Raw genomic sequence first — 19,734 nt, 5'->3', positions numbered from 1 at the left:
GCCTCACACTTGCTAGAAAGGTATTCTTATGGCTCGAGCCACTCCACCAGCCCTTTTCTCGTGATGGGGTTTCTCGAGATAGGGTCTCATGAGGGGGTGGCTTTGAACTGTGGTCCTCCTTACCTCTGCTTTCTGAGTAGCTAGGATTATAGGCATGAGCCACCCACCTAGCACCAGAATACTTTTGCCTTAATTTACTGCAAGGTGTCCCCTAAACTATTTGCCTAATTTTAGGAAGGAATGACAACTGTCACAAGGACCAAGGTGGGCAAGAGGATCCCCAGAGAGCCAGGGCCTCAACCTGGGTACCAGGTTTGTGATGTTGTTACAGAAATGAATGAAGACATGTCAAGGCAAAAACAGGAAGTTTATTAGTTAAAACAAGGCAGCCGGCACTGGTGGCTCACATCTGTAATCCTAGCTCCTCAGGAGTCAGAGATCAGGAGGATGGCGATTTGAAGCCAGCCCGGGCAAATAGTTCCATGAGACCCTATCTCGAAAAACGCTTCACAAAAATAGAGCTGGTGGACTGGCTCAAGGTGAAGGCCATGAGTTCAAGCCCCAGAACCTCAAAAACAAAACAAAGCAAAACAAAACAACAGTACACATTAGACATGGGTGCAGGAACATAAAAAGAGGCACAAATGTTCTAACTTTAGAGGTACTTATACCAGGTCAAACTGAGGCAGGCTAGGTTAGAGATAGTCTGGGACTGTTCCCCTTCTTGGCTTAAGGGCTCCTCCCCCTAGCCGACAAGTGAGAGGAGCCAGATGATATGATGACATATTGTCTCCCTACCTCCAAGTTCAAGGTGGTATAAAAACGACCTACCAAGAGACCCAGCCTTTCTTCCCTTCCCTCTCCTGGCAGAAGAGTAACTCCCCTTCCCTCAGAAAAGCTATTCTACCTCACCCCATTCACATATATATTCTGCTTGGATTCTTCCTGCTTGGCAAGGACCAAGATTGTCTGAAAACACCAACTGCTGATAAACATTTGTGGCAACACCAGCCAGGAGCAATTGAGGGGTGAGACCCAATATGCTATCTCTACTAATCTTTTTATTTCAATCCATCTTTCTCTGTCCTCTGGTCCCACACCTCACCACCTGATGTTTCAGAACCAAACACCACTCACAGCTCAAGTGGTATGGGACCCTCACGTTGTTGGGACATTCACTGATGATGCTCGGGATTCATTTGGAGCCCCGGCAAAGACCAGCCGCAACCTGATTGGCAGGATGCAACATTAGCCTGCAGGACTTACGAGCTCCCACGAGCACCACATGCCACAGGGTTTGTGCCTGTGTGCCCTGGTCCTGCCCTGGAAGATGGACGACATAAGCCAGCCTCCCCTTCCCTAATCGCACAGTGGTAAAGTGCAGCGACCATGACTGCAGAGGCAGCCATGGTGGCGACAAGCGTGCTGCAATAGCTACAGCTGTGGCTACAGCATGCAAAAGAGGCTACAGCACATGCATGCACACATATGCACACTCACACTCCTGCACAGGTCAGTACCATCTGCCCAGCATGCTCCAGCTGGAAGGCCCCCAAGTGGCTAAAAGAGGGAGCACAAAGGCATTGTAGTTCCACTGCCAAAGGGAAGACCAGGGAGGCTTGGGACAACAGGAAGTGGGTGACAGTCTGGAAGCCCACCAGAACCACACGTGCTCTGGGGAGCCTTGCGTAGCTCCCCAGCCCTATGACAAGGACAAAAAAAAATATTTTTTTTTAAAAAAGGGGGCGCCACCTCTGGTGACCAAGATCCCATGCTAGCCAAACCGCCTCCTTATCTGCAACCTTCTATCTTCTCCTCTGACCCACTTCCTTGCCTGCCTACCTGCCATGCCCATCTGCCCTATCAGATCTCCTGGCTTCAGAGGCACACACCAGGGGTCTACCTGCAAGTGGTTAGCATCCTTTAAGGATAGGATTAATGGGATTAAATTCTAGGATCTAGAGATGGTCCCTAAGTCTCCTTTCCTTAGGAAAACTAATATGGGCTGACAGCGGGACTCTAGCAATGGGACACCTGTCAAAAGAAGTAAGGGCATGGTTCAAATCCCACCCTAGTGCATTTCTATTATGTGATCATTTTCTCCTCACTAGAAGAAAGCTAACTAGGAGTTAGCTTTCAGGAACCCTCATGCAGGGGTGGAGAGACTGACCCTTGGGAGAACGGTTGATTTGCAAGACAGGGTACATTGCCACTTGCTTGCTCTAGAGACAGCTGACAGAAACAGGTCAGAGGGACCTGTGTTGAGGCCTCCTAGATACACAGGGGATGCTCCACAGATCTTAGAAGCTCTCATTTTTCTCTTTCCTAAGGGGTAAATTTCCCCCTTCCCATTTCCCTCTCTGTGTCTCCAGGGGACAACATGAGGTTAGCCAATTCAGTTCCAATGGATTCCCCACTTGGTTATGTCCTTAAACGCTGGGAATGCTGGGAATGCTTTGACCCCGCTAACCTAAAATGCTCCAAAACAGGAGGTTACCAATGGCACTGGAAAGACCCACCAGTCAAAACTCTGGGTGTATCGGCTGAAGCTTCACATGACTGAGGAGGCCCAGGGTGCTCTCAACAGCCCCTGCATAAGCTTGTCTTCACTTATGAGGAACTTTGGGTGGCCTTGGAAGTCTTGTGTAAGCAAATTCTATTCTTTATTGACAGGGGGCATATCACTGTGTTCTCCCTGCTATTACAGGAAAGCCCTCCTCTCAGACCACGATTGTAGTGGGAGCTGATGAAAAAAAAAAACAAATTAGAAACTTCACTCCTTCCCTTCCTTACCATATTGAAACTCAACTTTTTATGCATAGATTTCTTATAGTCCCTAGTTGCCCCGTCCCACTCTTGGGCCAAGACATAATGAAAAAGTTGGGAGTGGTCCTAGTAATGGGCCATTTGCCAGGACTCCTATTGCTTCAAAAGGGACGCAAAAGGGTCCATAAAATTCCTTTAGAGGAGTACCAACAAGTAAGCCCCTCAGTCCCTCAGCTTGGTATGATGGGATACCTGGAAGGGCAAAGACAGTTATGCCTGTTAAGATACAACTCAAAGACCCCAACCACTATCCCAGTTGTAGAAAACATCCTCATAAGCAAGAGGCTAAAGAGGGACTACAACCAATTGTCAAAAAATTTCTAACTGGGCGCCAGTGGCTCATGCCTGTAATCCTAGCTACTCAGGAGACAGAAATCAGGAGGACTGCAGTTGGAGGCCGGTCCTGACAAATAGTTCACGAGACAAGATGTCTATGAGCAATAGCTGCTACTGCCCTGTTAGTGGAGGAAGTGATGAAGACGACCCTGGGCCAACAGCAAGAAGTTCTAACTCCCCGCCAGGTTACAGCCACCTTAGAATTAAAAAGTCACTTGTGGATGTCTGGGGAAAGGCTGACTAAATGCCAAGCCATTCTTTTGGAATTCCCAGAAGTAAGCATAAAGACTTATCATGTCTTAAATTCTGCATCTTTGCTCCCTTCTGAACTAATAATTAAGCACACTAGTGAGCAGGTGATTATACAGACCTATGCCAGTAGGCCAGACCTGACAGATCAGCCACTCCTTGAACCTGAGACCAAATGGTTTACTGATAGAAGTAGTTTTGTACTAAATGGAGAAAGAAAGGCAGGGTATGCAGTGGTGAATCACGAGGAAGTCATAGAGGCACAGCCCTTGCCAGCTGGGACTTCTGCACAAAAAGCTGAACTAATAGCTTTAATTAGAACTCTAACTCTAGGAAAGGGAAAAAGGGTCAGTGTTTATACAGACTCTAAATATGCCTTCCTAGTATTACATGCTCATGCAGCCATATGGAAGGAAAGAGGACTCTTCTCCAGGAGGAAATCCCCAATAAAACATGGAAAGGAAATTCTCCAATTATTAGAGGCTGTCCACCGACCAAAGGAAGTGGCAGTGATCCACTGCCATGGACATCAGAGACCTAACTGGTGACACACGGAAACAATAAGACAGACCATAAGGCAGCCTCCAGATGCCCAGCCAGCCTCCATCCTGGCTCTCTTTCCCCCACAGGAGCCTGTATAACCTAAATATACTCCTGATAAGGAAAAAGAGGCTGAATGGAGAGGAGGACATAAAGAGGGAGCTTGGTGGCATGTGGATGGAAAACTAGTCTTGCCCCAAGCAACCCATGTTAGTAAGAAAGCTAAACATCATGAATTTCAACACAAACGCCACTGAAGACAAACTCATCCATTCCAAGAGTACTTTCTATTGAAGAGAAGAAATAAGAGGCTCTTTCAGGGATGCCAGAAGGACAGCTGCCCTGGAAGGTGACAACACCCCTCAGCAGGACTCGGCAATAATCAGATTGGCCGGTGTCTACCTAAGAGGTCAGATGAGCCTATGTGCCCATCCTGGAGAAACTTTCTACCTCATTTTCTCATTTTTCTTATAGGTGGACACTGTAACCTGACAGTGATATGGGTAATACTAGTGTTCCTGACAACTCCCCTTTGGGAGTTCTAAAGAACTGGAATAATTTGGGGGAAGAGGAATTAAAAAGGAAGTTGATCTCTCTCTGTAATATAATTTGGCCTCAATATAAATCAACATGTAGAGAAACATGTCCTGAAAAATGGGACTTTATATTTTAATACTATCTTCCAACTAGACCTATTCTGTAAGCAAGATGAGACATGGTCGGAAGTCCCCTATGTTTAATTTTTATAGAAAGACACTAGACTTGGGGGGAAATGTAAGTTTATTATATGCAAGGTTCCCTACATGAGGATCCTATAAAGGACACTCTTGGGAGCCCCAAGAAAGGTCTCTCAGCATGCTCATCAGGTCATAGTTGGGGGTAGAAGAAAGGCCTCTTTCACTGGCCACATGGTCCATCTAGAGTCATATGAGTCTACCCAAACTCAGCCACCACTCTGCTGAATTTCAGACTATGAATATTACCTTTCACTTAACCTACAATAGTTATAGGTTATAGGTTATAATGTCCACCTGTTGCAAGCAAGAGGAAAAACATGGCATATGGATAGTAGCTCAGGCTTTTGGGGATGAAATTCATGCTAGAGATGGTGGAAACTATGGTACCAAATACTGAAACTAGATGGCCTGATGATGCTGGCCTGAAATTAAGAAATCATATGTAACATGTCTCATGGAAGGAATGAGAAGGTCAATGTCCAATCCTGTCAATTATGGTTAAGATCAGGATAATGTGCCAAGGAAAGATTAAGAACCCAGCATTACTTCTAAGCCAGGTGACAGACTTGGAGAATATATGCCAATATTGATCCTGAGTCTCACAAGGGTCAAATTCTCCTAGGAAATTATTTTATTTGTGGTTTCAGATATCAAGGTAAGCTTCAAAAATAAGAACTAGGACCATTAAATCAATTACTAAAGTTGGCCTTTGGGGTCTTCAACAACCAAGATAGAACAGAAGAACAGTAAGGTAATTACCAGGCCACAAAAAACCCCAAAAAAACCAAAAACCAAAAACTTAACAGCTATCCTTACCTCAACTAGCAAAACCCCTGGTCCTCCTTATTAATGTTTATATTTTCTCTTTAACAAAATTAGAGATAAGGGCAAAACAGTATCTGCTTGGAAGTGAGGGGGTGGGGGTGAGACGGAGGGGAAAGGGGGGGGAAGGGGTGGCGTAATGATCCAATCATTGTATGCACATATGAATAAAGGAAATTTAAAAACCAAAACCAAAACCAAAAAACTCCTAAACTTGATAAACACTTTGAGCAGTGTAACAGAAAATAAAATCAACATACAGCAATGAACAGGCCAAGAAAGAAATCAGGAAAACAGTTCCATCAATAATAGCCTCAGGAGGATTTCCAAGATGGCGGCTAGAGGTAGGAAGCAGAAAGCGACCCTCCTATAGTGAAATCCTGGAGAGATGCTGGAGACACACTTTGCAGGCATAATCACCGAGAAAAGGCATAACTTTGACCCCTCCACACCTCCAGCCGGTGCAGAGAATCTCCACTTCACGTTAAACGGAGAAACGAGGAGGCCCCCGGGCCGCCAGTGGCCGGCGCCCATACGGCTTGGGAAGACGCGGACCAGCTTACTGTTGATTAGTACACTAACACTCCCTGTTTATACCTTTGAAACTCTCTTGTCTGATACCTTGTTCTGCTTTCTCACTCTTGTCTGTATATTTGTTTTCCCCTTTTCTTTAACTTCTTGCTTTCCATCTCAGCTCACTCTTCCATTCTAAATATTACCATTGTTATTATTACAAGCTAGAAAATATTTAATTACACACAGTACAGGGACAGTAACAACACCAAGGACAATGACGGGAAGACAGAAAAAACAGGGAAACCAGTTTCCCCACAGCAAAAAATTAGTACAGGAACCAGAGGGGAATGAAGAGAACAGAAACTCAGATCCAGACTCCAACAAAATGAAGATAAACTATGCCAAAGGACCCAATGAAGCCCACAAGAATAATTTAAAAGAAGACATACTACAAGTACTCAATGAGAATTTTATAGAGATGATACTGGATAGGGTCAACCAAAATGTACAGGAGACACTCAAGAAACTCCAAGACAATAAAAATAGAGAATTTGAAAAAGCAAAAGAAGAAATAAAGGAAACCATAGAAGCACTGTATAAACACCAAAGTGAAAGAGAGAACACAATGAATAAATGGATAAATGAACTCAGGACAAAAATAGACAACAATAAAGAAGAAAACTGCCAGGATATGGAAAACCTCAGAAAAAAGAACGAAACAGAAATGCAAAACAAAATGGAAGGCCAATCCAGCAGAATAGAACAAACAGAAGACAGAATCTCAGAACTTGAAGATGAAATGGTAATTAAAGGAAAAACCGAAGAACTATCAATTAAACAACTGAAGACCTGTGAAAAGAAAATGCAAGAACTCACTGACTCCATCAAAAGACCAAACTTGAGAATCATGGGCATCGAAGAAGGAGAAGAGGTGCAAGCGAAGGGAATGCGTAATATATTCAACAAAATAATAACGGAAAATTTCCCAAATCTAGAGAAAGATATTCCCATACAGATGCAAGAGGCCTCCAGGACAAAAAAACAGACCAGATCAAAATAGAACTACTCCACGACATATCATCATTAAAACAACAAGTTCAGAAACTAAGGAAAGAATATTGAAGGCTGTAAGAGAGAAAAAACAAGTAACATACAAAGGTAAACCCATCAAAATTACAGCAGACTTCTCAACAGAAACATTAAAAGCAAGAAGAGTGTGGGGTGAGATCTTCCGGGCACTGAATGAAAATAACTTCAACCCCAGGATACTCTACCCAGCAAAGCTATCATTCAAAATAGATGGAGCAATAAAAATCTTCCATGATAAGCAGAAACTAAAACAATATGTGACCACAAAGCCACCATTACAAAAGATTCTGCAAGGGATCCTGCACACAGAAAGTGACACCCAACTTAACCATGAAAAGGCAGGCAGCACCAAACCACAGGATAAGAAAAAGCAAGACAGTAGAGAGTAACATCAAGTTAGGTACACACAATCAAACCTTCAAATAACTAAGACAACTAAATGGCAGGAATCACCACATACCTATCAGTACTAACACTTAATGTTAATGGACTTAATTCACCCATCAAAAGACACCGTTTGACAAAATGGATTAAAAAAGAAGATCCAACAATTTGTTGCTTACAGGAGACTCATCTCACCGATAGAAATAAGCATATGCTTAGGATGAAAGGCTGGAAGAAGATTTACCAAGCCAATGGCCCCCGAAAACAAGCAGGAGTAGCAATACTTATCTCTGACAAAGTAGACTTCAAACCTACATTGATCAAACGAGATAAAGAAGGACATTCCATACTAATAAAAGGGGAAATAGACCAAAAGGAAATAATAATCATCAATCTGTATGCACCCAATGTCAACGCACCCAATTTCATCAAACATACCCTGAAAGACCTAAAAGCATATATAAACGCCAACACAGTGATTGTGGGAGACTTTAACACTCCATTATCATCAATAGATAGGTCATCCAAACAAAAACTCAATAAAGAAATCCAAGATCTAACATATGCAATAGATCAAGTGGACCTAGTAGATGTCTACAGAACATTTCATCCAACCTCTACACAATATACATTCTTCTCAGCAGCCCATGGAACCTTCTCCAAAATAGATCATATCCTAGGGCACAAAGCAAGCCTCAGCAAATATAAGAAAATAGAAATAATACCGTGCATACTATCTGACCACAATGCAGTAAAAGTAGAACTCAACAATAAAAGTAAAGACAAAAAACATGCAAACAGCTGGAAACTAAATAACTCATTACTTAATGAAGAGTGGATCATCGATGCAATAAAAGAGGAAATTAAAAAGTTCCTAGAAATCAATGAAAATGAAAACACAACCTACCGGAACCTATGGGACACAGCTAAGGCAGTCTTGAGAGGAAAGTTTATAGCCATGAGTGCATATATTAAAAAGATTGAAAGATCCCAAATCAATGACCTAATGATACATCTCAAACTCCTAGAAAAACAAGAACAAGCAAATCCCAAAACAAATAGAAGGAGAGAAATAATAAAAATAAGAGCTGAAATCAACGAAATAGAAACCAAAAAAACCATACAAAGAATGAATGAAACAAAAAGTTGGTTCTTTGAAAAAATAAACAAGATCGATAGACCCCTGGCAAACCTGACTAAAATGAGGAGAGAAAAAAACCGAAATTAGTAGAATTAGGAATGCAAAAGGGGAGATAACAACAAATACCATGGAAGTCCAGGAAATCATCAGAGACTACTTCGAGAACCTATATTCAAATAAATTTGAAAATCTTAAAGAAATGGACAGATTTCTAGATACATATGATCATCCAAAACTGAACCAAGAGGAAATTAATCAACTGAATAGACCTATAACACAAAATGAAATTGAAGCAGCAATCAAGAGTCTCCCCAAAAAGAAAAGTCCAGGACCTGATGGATTCTCTGCTGAATTCTATCAGACCTTTAAAGAAGAACTGATACCAACCCTCCTTAAACTGTTCCATGAAATAGAAAGGGAAGGAAAACTGCCAAACACATTTTATGAAGCCAGTATTACACTTATCCCAAAACCAGGCAAAGACACCTCCAAAAAGGAGAACTATAGGCCAATCTCCTTAATGAACATTGACGCAAAAATCCTCAACAAAATAATGGCAAACCGAATTCAGCAACACATCAAAAAGATTATTCACCACGACCAAGTAGGCTTCATCCCAGGGATGCAGGGGTGGTTCAACATACGAAAATCAATAAACGTAATAAACCACATTAACAGAAGCAAAGACAAAAACCACTTGATCATCTCAATAGATGCAGAAAAAGCCTTTGATAAGATTCAACATCATTTCATGATAAAAGCTCTAAGAAAACTAGGAATAGAAGGAAAGTTCCTCAACATTATAAAAGCTATATATGACAAACCTACAGCCAGCATTATACTTAATGGAGAAAAATTAAAACCATTCCCTCTAAAATCAGGAACCAGACAAGGATGCCCACTATCTCCACTCCTATTCAACACAGTACTGGAATTCCTAGCCAGAGCAATTAGGCAACAAGAAGGAATAAAAGGAATACAAATAGGTAAAGAAACTGTCAAAATATCCCTATTTGCAGACGACATGATCCTATACCTTAAAGACCCAAAAAACTCTACTCAGAAGCTTCTAGACATCATCAATAGCTATAGCAAGGTAGCAGGATATAAAATCAACATAGAAAAATCATTAGCATTTCTATACACTAATAATGAACAAACTGAAAAAGAATATATGAAAACAATTCCATTTACAATAGCCTCAAACAAAATCAAATACCTAGGTGTAAACCTAACAAAAGATGTGAAAGACCTCTACAAGGAAAACTATACACTTCTGAAGAAAGAGATTGAGGAAGACTATAGAAAGTGGAGAGATCTCCCATGCTCATGGATTGGTAGAATCAACATAGTAAAAATGTCGATACTCCCCAAAGTAATCTACATGTTTAATGCAATTCCCATCAAAATTCCAATGACATTCATTAAAGAGATTGAAAAATCTACTGTTACATTTATATGGAAACACAAGAGGCCACGAATAGCCAAGGCAATACTCAGTCAAAAGAACAATGCAGGAGGTATCACAATACCTGACTTCAAACTATATTACAAAGCAATAACAATAAAAACAGCATGGTACTGGCACAAAAACAGACATGAAGACCAGTGGAACAGAATAGAGGACCCAGATATGAAGCCACACAACTATAAGCAACTTATCTTTGACAAAGGAGCTAAAAATATACGATGGAGAAATAGCAGCCTCTTCAACAAAAACTGCTGGGAAAACTGGTTAGCAGTCTGCAAAAAACTGAAACTAGATCCATGTATATCACCCTATACCAAGATTAACTCAAAATGGATCAAGGATCTTAATATCAGACCCCAAACTCTTAAGTCGATACAAGAAAGAGTAGGAAATACTCTGGAGTTAGTAGGTATAGGTAAGAACTTTCTCAATGAAACCCCAGCAGCACAGCAACTAAGAGATAGCATAGATAAATGGGACCTTATAAAACTAAAAAGCTTCTGTTCATCAAAAGAAATGGTCTCTAAACTGAAGAGAACACCCACAGAGTGGGAGAAAATATTTGCCAACTATACATCAGACAAAGGACTGATAACCTGAATATACAGGGAACTTAAAAAACTAAATTCTCCCAAAACTAATGAACCAATAAAGAAATGGGCATGTGAACTAAACAGAACTTTCTCAAAAGAAGAAATTCAAATGGCCAGAAAACACATGAAAAAATGCTCACCATCTCTAGCAATAAAGGAAATGCAAATTAAAACCACGCTAAGATTCCACCTCATCCCTGATAGAATAGCCATCATCAGCAACACCACCAACAACAGGTGTTGGCGAGGATGCGGGGAAAAAGGAACCCTCTTACACTGTTGGTGGGAATGTAGACTAGTACAACCACTCTGGAAAAAAATTTGGAGGCTACTTAAAAAGCTGGACATCGATCTACCATTTGATCCAGCAATACCACTCTTGGGGATATACCCAAAAGACTGTTACTCCAGAGGCACCTGCACATCCATGTTTATTGCGGCACTATTCACAATAGCCAAGTTATGGAAACAGCCAAGATGTCCCACCACTGACGAATGGATTAAGAAAATGTGGTATCTATACACAATGGAATTTTATGCAGCCATGAAGAAGAACGAAATGTTATCATTCGCTGGTAAATGGATGGAATTGGAGAACATCATTCTGAGTGAGGTTAGCCTGGCTCAAAAAACCAAAAATCGTATGTTCTCCCTCATATGTGGACATTAGATCAAGGGCAAACACAACAAGGGGATTGGACTATGAGCACATGATAAAAGCGAGAGCACACAAGGGAGGGATGAGGATAGGTAAGACACCTAAAAAACTAGCTAGCATTTGTTGCCCTTAACGCAGAGAAACTAAAGCAGATACCTTAAAAGCAACTGAGGCCAATAGGAAAAGGGGAACAGGTACTAGAGAAAAGGTGAGATCAAAAAGAATTAACCTAGAAGGTAACACCCACGCACAGGAAATCAATGTGAGTCAATGCCCTGTATAGCTATCCTTATTTCAACCAGCAAAAACCCTTGTTCCTTCCTATTATTGCTTATACTCTCTCTTCAACAAAATTAGAAATAAGGGCAAAATAGTTTCTGCTGGGTATTGAGGGGAGGGAGAGGGAGGGGGCAGAGTGGGTGGTAAGGGAGGGGGTGGGGGCAGTGGGGAGAAATGAACCAATCCTTGTATGCACATATGAATAATAAAAGAAAAATGAAAGAAAAAAAAATAGCCTCAAAAATAAATACATAAAACCTAAGTATAAACCTAACCAAGGAAGGCAAAGACCTCTATAATGAAAACTACCAAAGCTTGAAGAAAGAAATTGAAGATACCAAAAGATGGAATGACTTTCCATGTTCATGAATTGGCAGAATTAGTATCATGAAAAGCAACCTACAGATTCAATGCAATGCTCACAAAAATTCCAATGTCATTCCTCGCAGTCACAGAAGTATCAATCCTAAAATTCATATGGAAGCACAGAAGACCCCGAATAGCAAATGTGCAGCAATACTGGAGATACCGTAATACTGGACTTCAAATTACACTACAGAGCCATAGTAACAAAGTCAGCATGGTACTAGCACAAAAGCAGACATATGCACTAATGGAAATGAAGATCCAGAAATAAACGTACACAGCTACAGCCATCTGATTTTCAACAAAGGCACCAAAAACTGGAGAAAAGACCACCTGCTCAACAAATGGTACTGGAAAAACTGGATATCCACATGTAGAAGATTAAAGCTAGATCCCTCCCTACCTGTCACCCTGTACAAAAATTAATTCAAAATAGCTACATGGGAGGCAGAGATTGGGAGAACTGTGTTTTAAGGCCAGCCTGGGCAAAAAAGTTAGTGAGATCCCATCTCGATGAATAAAAGCTGGGTATGGTGGCGCTCACTTGGTATCCCACCTACACAGGAAGTGTAAATAGGAGTATCAAAGTCCAGGCTAGCACCAGGAGTAAACATGAGACCCTATCACAAAAATAACTAAAGCTTCTGCACAGCAAAAGACGCAATTACCAGAATCAAGAGACAATCTACAGAATGGGAGAAAATTTTTGCCAGCTAGTGAATAAAGGATTCATGTCCAGAATATATAAAGAGCTCCAAAAATTAAGTGCCAAAAGAACATACAATCCAATTAATAAATTGGCAAACGAATTAATACAGTTCTCAACAGGTAGAAATGGTCAATGAGCACATGAAATGTTCCACATTCTTAGTCACAAAGTAAATGCAAATCAAAACAACACTCTCATCAGAGCAGCTGCCATCAAGAAAACTAACAATACAAGTGTGGGCGAGGATGCAGGGGAATAAGGAACCATAAATTTGGTAGGAGGGAATGTAAATTAGTGGAGCCACTAATATGGAAGTTCCTTACAAAACTAAAATTAGGGACTGGAGGTTTTGACTCAAATGGTAGAGTAACTGCCTAGAAAACACGAGGACCTAAGTTTAAACCTCACTACCATCATAGGAAAAAAAAAGCAAAAGCAAACAAAAAAACCCTAAAATTAGAAGTACTAAATGATCCTATTACATCACTCCTGAGCATATATCCAAAGGAATCAACCAGCATACACTATATACCTGCACAGTCATGTTTAATGCAGCACTATTCTCAATAGCTAAACTATGAAATCAGCCTAGGTGCCCTACAACTGATGGATATAGAAAATGTAGTGTATGTGTACAAACACACACACACAGAGGACTATTATCCAGCCTTAAAGAAGAATAAAATGTTGTTTGCATGAAAATGCGTGGAACTGGAGATCACCATGTTACGTGAAATAAGCCAGACTGAGAAACAAATACCACATCTTCTCTCTCATATGTGGAATTTAGACTAAGAAAAACAAATGCTGGCTGGGGTAGAAATTAGCAGGAGGATGAAGAGGGGGTGAATATGATCAGAGTACTTCATACACATGTAAAAAATGAGTAACGAAACCCTTTAAAGAAGGGGAAAAGTAACAGAAGAGGTGAAGTCAGATTAAAGTACATTATATGCATGTAAGGAAATACCACAATGGAACCCCTTTGCACAATTAATACACGCTAATAAAAATTAATTTCTTTAAAAAGTCCAGTTGGTGTACTAAATCTGGCCTTATGACAAGGTTTCCTTTAAGTCAAATGGTGAATTTCATCCGATTTTTGTTTGTTTTGTAATACTGGGGTTTGATCCTGGGCTCTGAACATGCTAAGCATGCACTCTACTATTTATAGAGCTGTGCTCCAACCCAAGTTTCACCAGAATATGCTTATGCCAAGTTCTGGGAAGTCATCAGTGCAAGGTTAGAAGCACTGTTAGCTGTGATAGCCTCATTGGGGAGTGAGAAACCTGAAGAAAATGTGCAGATGCTATGGGTCAAGTTATCTATCAACACAATGTTTATTCTTGGTTCCTGGCTCTTGGTTCCCATGTTTTAAGGTCCCTAACCTAGGCTGACTCAAAAACTGCCAGGAAACTTGATCACAAAACTCATTATAAACACCACTGAGTTTGTTATCAGATATTTTCCTCAGTACTCACAAGCCCTTTTCACTTACAGGCAAAACTTCTACCAGTCACATTCACTGGTTCTTCCTAAACTGTCCACCTCTCTTTCCAACCTAGCTTTCAACATTTTCTACCTTCCTTACCATCCTTAACTCTTATTACTCCCTTTGCCTGGTTCTGATGTGACCATCTAAGGGGTTCCAGCATTGGAAATGCAGCCCACTCCACATCAGCATCCTTGTATCCTTGCAGTTAGGCCCTCAGAAGTCTTCAGACTGACCTCACAATTATAAAGCATTTATAGCACAAAGAGGCATTTTTCTTTCCTGTATTTTCCTGAACTTGAGAGCAAGTATGTCTTTGAAACCTGCCCTGGCCACTGCCATCAAAATCACCACCAAAAGCATAAACATCATAGCTAAGTACCCCTCCAGAGCAGGAACTCAATTGAGCAGCAGATACACATAATTTCTATGATATAGAAAACAGCAGTTTTATGAAGATGGGTAACTGGCCCAAAGCCATGTATTTAACATATGATAGTCACAAATTAAACTCACATTTGTGACTCCAAAGCCAAAAAGGTTCCAGGTAGATGGTGTAGGGACCTTCTTGCTGATCCTGGGATAGGAGTCTCTCACAGTGAGGTAGTCATTCAACAGATCTGGGAAAGTTTCTTTTGATTTGGCTGGAGGTGGAACAGTGGAACTCTCTACATCTCAGTCACTATCTGTACTTCAGCTGTCTTCTCAGAGGCCTTCTACTCCTGAGAAAAGGAGGAAATGGGCACAATACTCTCCAGTGAACTAGCACTTCCTCTCCCTCCTGAAACATCTTTCCTCATTTCATCCTTTCCTAACCATAAAGTGCCCTTTGAGTGTGTTCATTTGTCCAAAAGCCAGGTCTGATCCAATAAATAACTTAGAAAATATTTCCACTTGCCTGTCCCCTCTTCATCCAGAGCAGCTTTCATTCATTCATTATTTACTCTGCATCCATTTGATGCTTAATGCTAGATACCATAGAGGTAACAAAATACATACAAGATATGAAACAGGTCCCAAACAACTGCCACCCCTACATGTACAAGATGTCTGAAACTCTGACTTCCTTTCCAAATTGATGGACAGCTCAGCTTTTCAGGCTGCAGCAGCATCTTGCAATCATGAGGACCAAGGCGATGACCAAGTCAGTAAGCTAAGGGTAATGAAACAGAAAAGTGGTATGAGGCTTAATGATATTATTGAGCTGTTAAACTAAAACTGCTTGTTTTCAGTTGTCAAATTGTAAGAAATATCCTTATTACTCCAGCTTGAAACATCCTAAATGATACATACTCTCCAGGTGCCAGGAAAGATGGTCAAGTGCAGGCCCAAAACCTTATCTTTACAACTTGAGATCCCAAAAGGAAAAAAGACCATCTCCATAAAACTAACTGGTTACTCTGCTTGTCCATCCCTGGGTCTGGTCTAATGCTATGCTATTATCAGTCCATATGCAGTACTGGGTTATCAGTGCCCCTTGTAGCCACAGAAGAAGGGCAATGTGTTTCACAAAAATAACATTTAGCAGGTGCCCCATGGTGAATACAGGCCAACCAAAGCAACACATTCACTAAAATGGGGCTTAACTATGAACTTAACACCTGGTTCTAAAATGATCTATGAAAGATACACGGTGGCAGCTATAATTCAGAAAAGGTGGTACAAGGGGATTCCACACAAGTAGGGGAAAGGAAGTATGTCTATAATGTTAAGGAGGCAGCACACTGTTACTACCCTCTTTCTACTGAGGCAGAGAAGTGGAAACACGTGAAGCCCCTAAAGGAGCACATGCCCAGGGGTGGGTGTAGCCTTAGGGAACCTAGGCTTGGATTAAGCTGATGAAGTAGACTCAGCATCATGTTTGGACACAACTGGCCAGAGAATTCATAAAGTACAGAAGATGAGGGTCATAAGCATTTGAGTTAGAGGGGAGAATAATAAAAAGCCCAGATAAACAGAACATGAGAAAGTAATTTTGACGATCAACTTAATTAAATTAATAGACACATATTAGTAAAGCACATTTCTGAGTGTCTCTGAGGGTGTTTCCATTAGATCATGAGGGCTCTGACCTAATGAATGGATGAATCCTTTGATGGACTTATAATATTATTGCACGGTGTAGGTGGAAAGGTAGGAGGTTGGCCCTAGTTGGAGGCCAGTGAGATGTGTCTTTGGGGCATGACTGCTATAAGTATAGTCAATTACATAGTTGAGATACCTGCACTCCCATGTTTACAGTAGCACTATTCACAGAGTAGCCAAACACTGTTATCAGCCTAGATGCCCATCAATAAATGAATTAAGAAAATGTGGTACACACACACAAACAAAGTGGTTTATTATTCAGCCATTAAGAATGACATTGTCATTTGCACGAAAGTGGATGGAACTACAGGATCATGTTACGTGAAATAATCTGGACTGAGAAAGTCAAGTATCACATGTTCTCTCTCACAGGCAGACTCTAGTCCTTAAAAATAAATGACACAGATCAAGGTTCCAGGCCAGCCCAGGCAAGCAGTTTGTAAGACCATATCTCCAAAATAACCAGAGCAAAATGGACTGAAAGTGTGGTTCAAACAGTAGAGCTCTTGCAAAGCCCTAAGTTCAAACCCCAGTCCTACCCCCCACCAAAAAAAGATGGAAATGTAATACAGGCGTGGTTTGGGGGTGGGTATCAGTGGAGGGTGAAAGAAGAGGGGTGGGACTGAATATGGTCAAAGCATTCCATATGCACGTATGAAAACAGAACAATGAAACCTGCTGAATTTGTTCCAACAAAGCGAAGGGGGTTGAGTAGGAGTGACGGAGGGCTGGGTCTGATGGGATACATTGTGTGCAAGGGAAGCATCAAAATGCAACCCCTTTGTACAGCAAATATATGCTAATAAAAAGTGGGAAAAAAAGAAAAGTAGGCTTCATGAAGTAGGAGGGAACTGGCTATTCAGCAGCAGTATCTAACTGGAGTCATGCAGAAAGGCGTACAGAGTCCTGTGACGTTCTATCTGGGGTCTGGAAGAGGAGTGGGGGCATGTGTACAAGGATCTACATGCTTCTGGCTTCTGCTGGAGGCAACTGATGATGATCAGGGGAACGGGCCTACTACCAAAGAACTAGTTCAACTGCACCATGTAAATCATAAGACATATTTTTATTGTTATAATGTGGAACTGTACATTGGAGATATTGCAAGTTGCTCTTTCAATCCTATTGTGGGCAAAACAAATAGCACATATGTCTTTTTAAGTTGAGAACTACTTTTAAAGTAATTTTATTATGTGAATTTGACAACCTTACATGATGTAAGGAAATGAAAGGTAAAAGAAGGCAATGGAAGTTAAGCAGAGGACAGAATGACTAGAAGGGGAGTAATCTACTACCAAGTTAGCCAAAAAAAAAGGAACAACCTGCCAATACTAAGTCTAATAGACATTTTTCAGGTCTCTTATACTTGACACCTATGGCATGTAACACTACAAGCCTTTTCCTCCTTCAAATGTTCTCTTCTATTGACTCTATGACAATCAGTTTGACCTAATTTGTCTCTTCATTATGGCTACTATTGGCATGCCTTTTGGACTGTCCTTTAATTATAAAGAAAAAATTTTAAATACAAAAATTTATAGAATATGCTCTTATTGCCATTGCCTGTTACTAAAAATTACCATTTTAATTATTTGAGCTACCAGCTTTTTCCTGGTGTGAAATGTTATATTAAGTGACACACACACACACACACACACACACACACACACACACTACACACACACACTACACACACACAGCAGACATTGTTTGTATTCATTAGAGTTCCAGGCATTCTTGCAACTCTATCCCTGCTCATTGGGTGACCTCATCCAATTTCACAGCTTCATTCGCCATCTATTCTCATATTACCCTTAAATCTGTACCACCAGTTATGACCTCTTTCCTTAACTAAAATCATTTCCACATATCCTTGTTATAATCCTCTACCCTCAAGACATTTCCACATGAACCAAAATTTCTCAACTACAGCAATACCGACATTTTGGCTGTGGGGTACTGACATGTACATTGCATGATGTTTAGCAGCACCCCTGGCCGCCTTTTTCTCTTTTGGCGGCAGTGGGGTTTGAACTCAGGGCCTCATACTTGCTAGGCAGGTGCTCTTACCACTTGAACCACTCCACCAGATGGTCTTTCTCTCCTAGACGCCCATACCACCTTTAGATACTGTCAAATGTCCCTTGAAGGGCAAAATTGTCCCCTGTTGAGAACCACTGGTTTAGAACTGCTACAGATACTTCTAACAACTGCGGATAAACAACTCAAGTTTCCATCCTCCCAAGGTTGCTACCTCTCCTATGCACTTTAGCTCAAAGAACAGAACCTTGGACTTGGACACTTTAAGCGTTTGACTGGTGTGTTGGGAAACTCAGAGAGAAGGAAAAAAGTAAAGGCTGAATGAAATCTCTGGCAAATGTATAGCACTTGAGGTGACAAAGGAAAATAGTCTTAATGAATTGGACAGCAACCTTAGCAGTACTCAAGGAGAGTGCAAACACTAGTACCACAAAAAAAAAGGAAAGAAAGAAAAGATTAAATTGTTTCCTTTTCTCATTTTTATGTTGTTTTTAAATTGATTTATGGTATCTCTTTATACATTTTGTTTATATTTTAAGTGTACATATACTCTGACCCAGCTTTCATATTTCCAGGAATTGATCCTACAGAAATAACATTTTCACGTATTAGGAAAAAATGGAAAGAACCTAGTGAGAATGAATATATGTATGTACATATATATGTATATATGTAGTATAATATGCAATCAAAACACTATGAACACTATTTAAAAATGAGGTAGCTCTAAATTACTTTAAAATATGTCTTCAGTATAATGTTGAGAGTGAAAAATGAGTTGAAAGCAAAAGAAACAGTCTAATCCTAGTTAGATTTAAAATCTGTTAGATTTTTTCAGGAAAAAATCTGAACAGATGCATGCACATTAAACAACTCCAAAGGGTAGATTTGAAGGGCGGACAGATGATCGCTATGTTTTGTGTATGCTTTCTATATATTTGTTACTTTCTGTTTGAATCTGTTGAAAAGACTGACTTTGTAACAAAACATTTCAGAGTGTGTGTGAAGAGAGTAACTTACCATCAACTGAGTGAAGTTAAATTTGTGGTTTGATGTTAACATCTCAGTAGGAAGCATTACTGCCACCTTGTGGAAGCACAGTATCTGAAGCTTTCTGGACCTCAACACTATTGTCATTTTGGGCTCTCCCCCATTCACCCACGTCTTCTATGGTTCGAATGTTAAGTGTCCTTCACAGTCCCCCCCAACCCTTATGAATAGACTTGGTCCCCTGGCTGGAGGTACTGGGAGGTGCTGTCAACCTTTAAGAGGTGAGATCTCATGGAAGGTCCTTTGGTCAAAAGGGTATTGTGGGAGATCTGTCTCTTTCTTCTCTACTCTGGTTCAAAATGATTGCTCACTCTTATATGATACCCCTGCTATCCACAACCCTCACCA

At 40.7% G+C, this 19,734-nt stretch overlaps 1 protein-coding gene across 5 annotated transcripts in view; it reads right to left on the bottom strand.

Annotated features, from left to right (window-relative positions):
• The window catches only part of Trim16 (tripartite motif containing 16), a 61,962-nt gene that overhangs the window by 30,034 nt on the left and 12,194 nt on the right, over positions 1-19,734 (bottom strand). The window lies entirely within an intron of this gene.

Source organism: Castor canadensis, chromosome 11 (genome assembly GCF_047511655.1).
Source record: "Castor canadensis chromosome 11, mCasCan1.hap1v2, whole genome shotgun sequence".
Taxonomy (NCBI): domain Eukaryota; kingdom Metazoa; phylum Chordata; class Mammalia; order Rodentia; family Castoridae; genus Castor; species Castor canadensis.
This window is presented reverse-complemented; position numbering and strand designations above follow the sequence as displayed.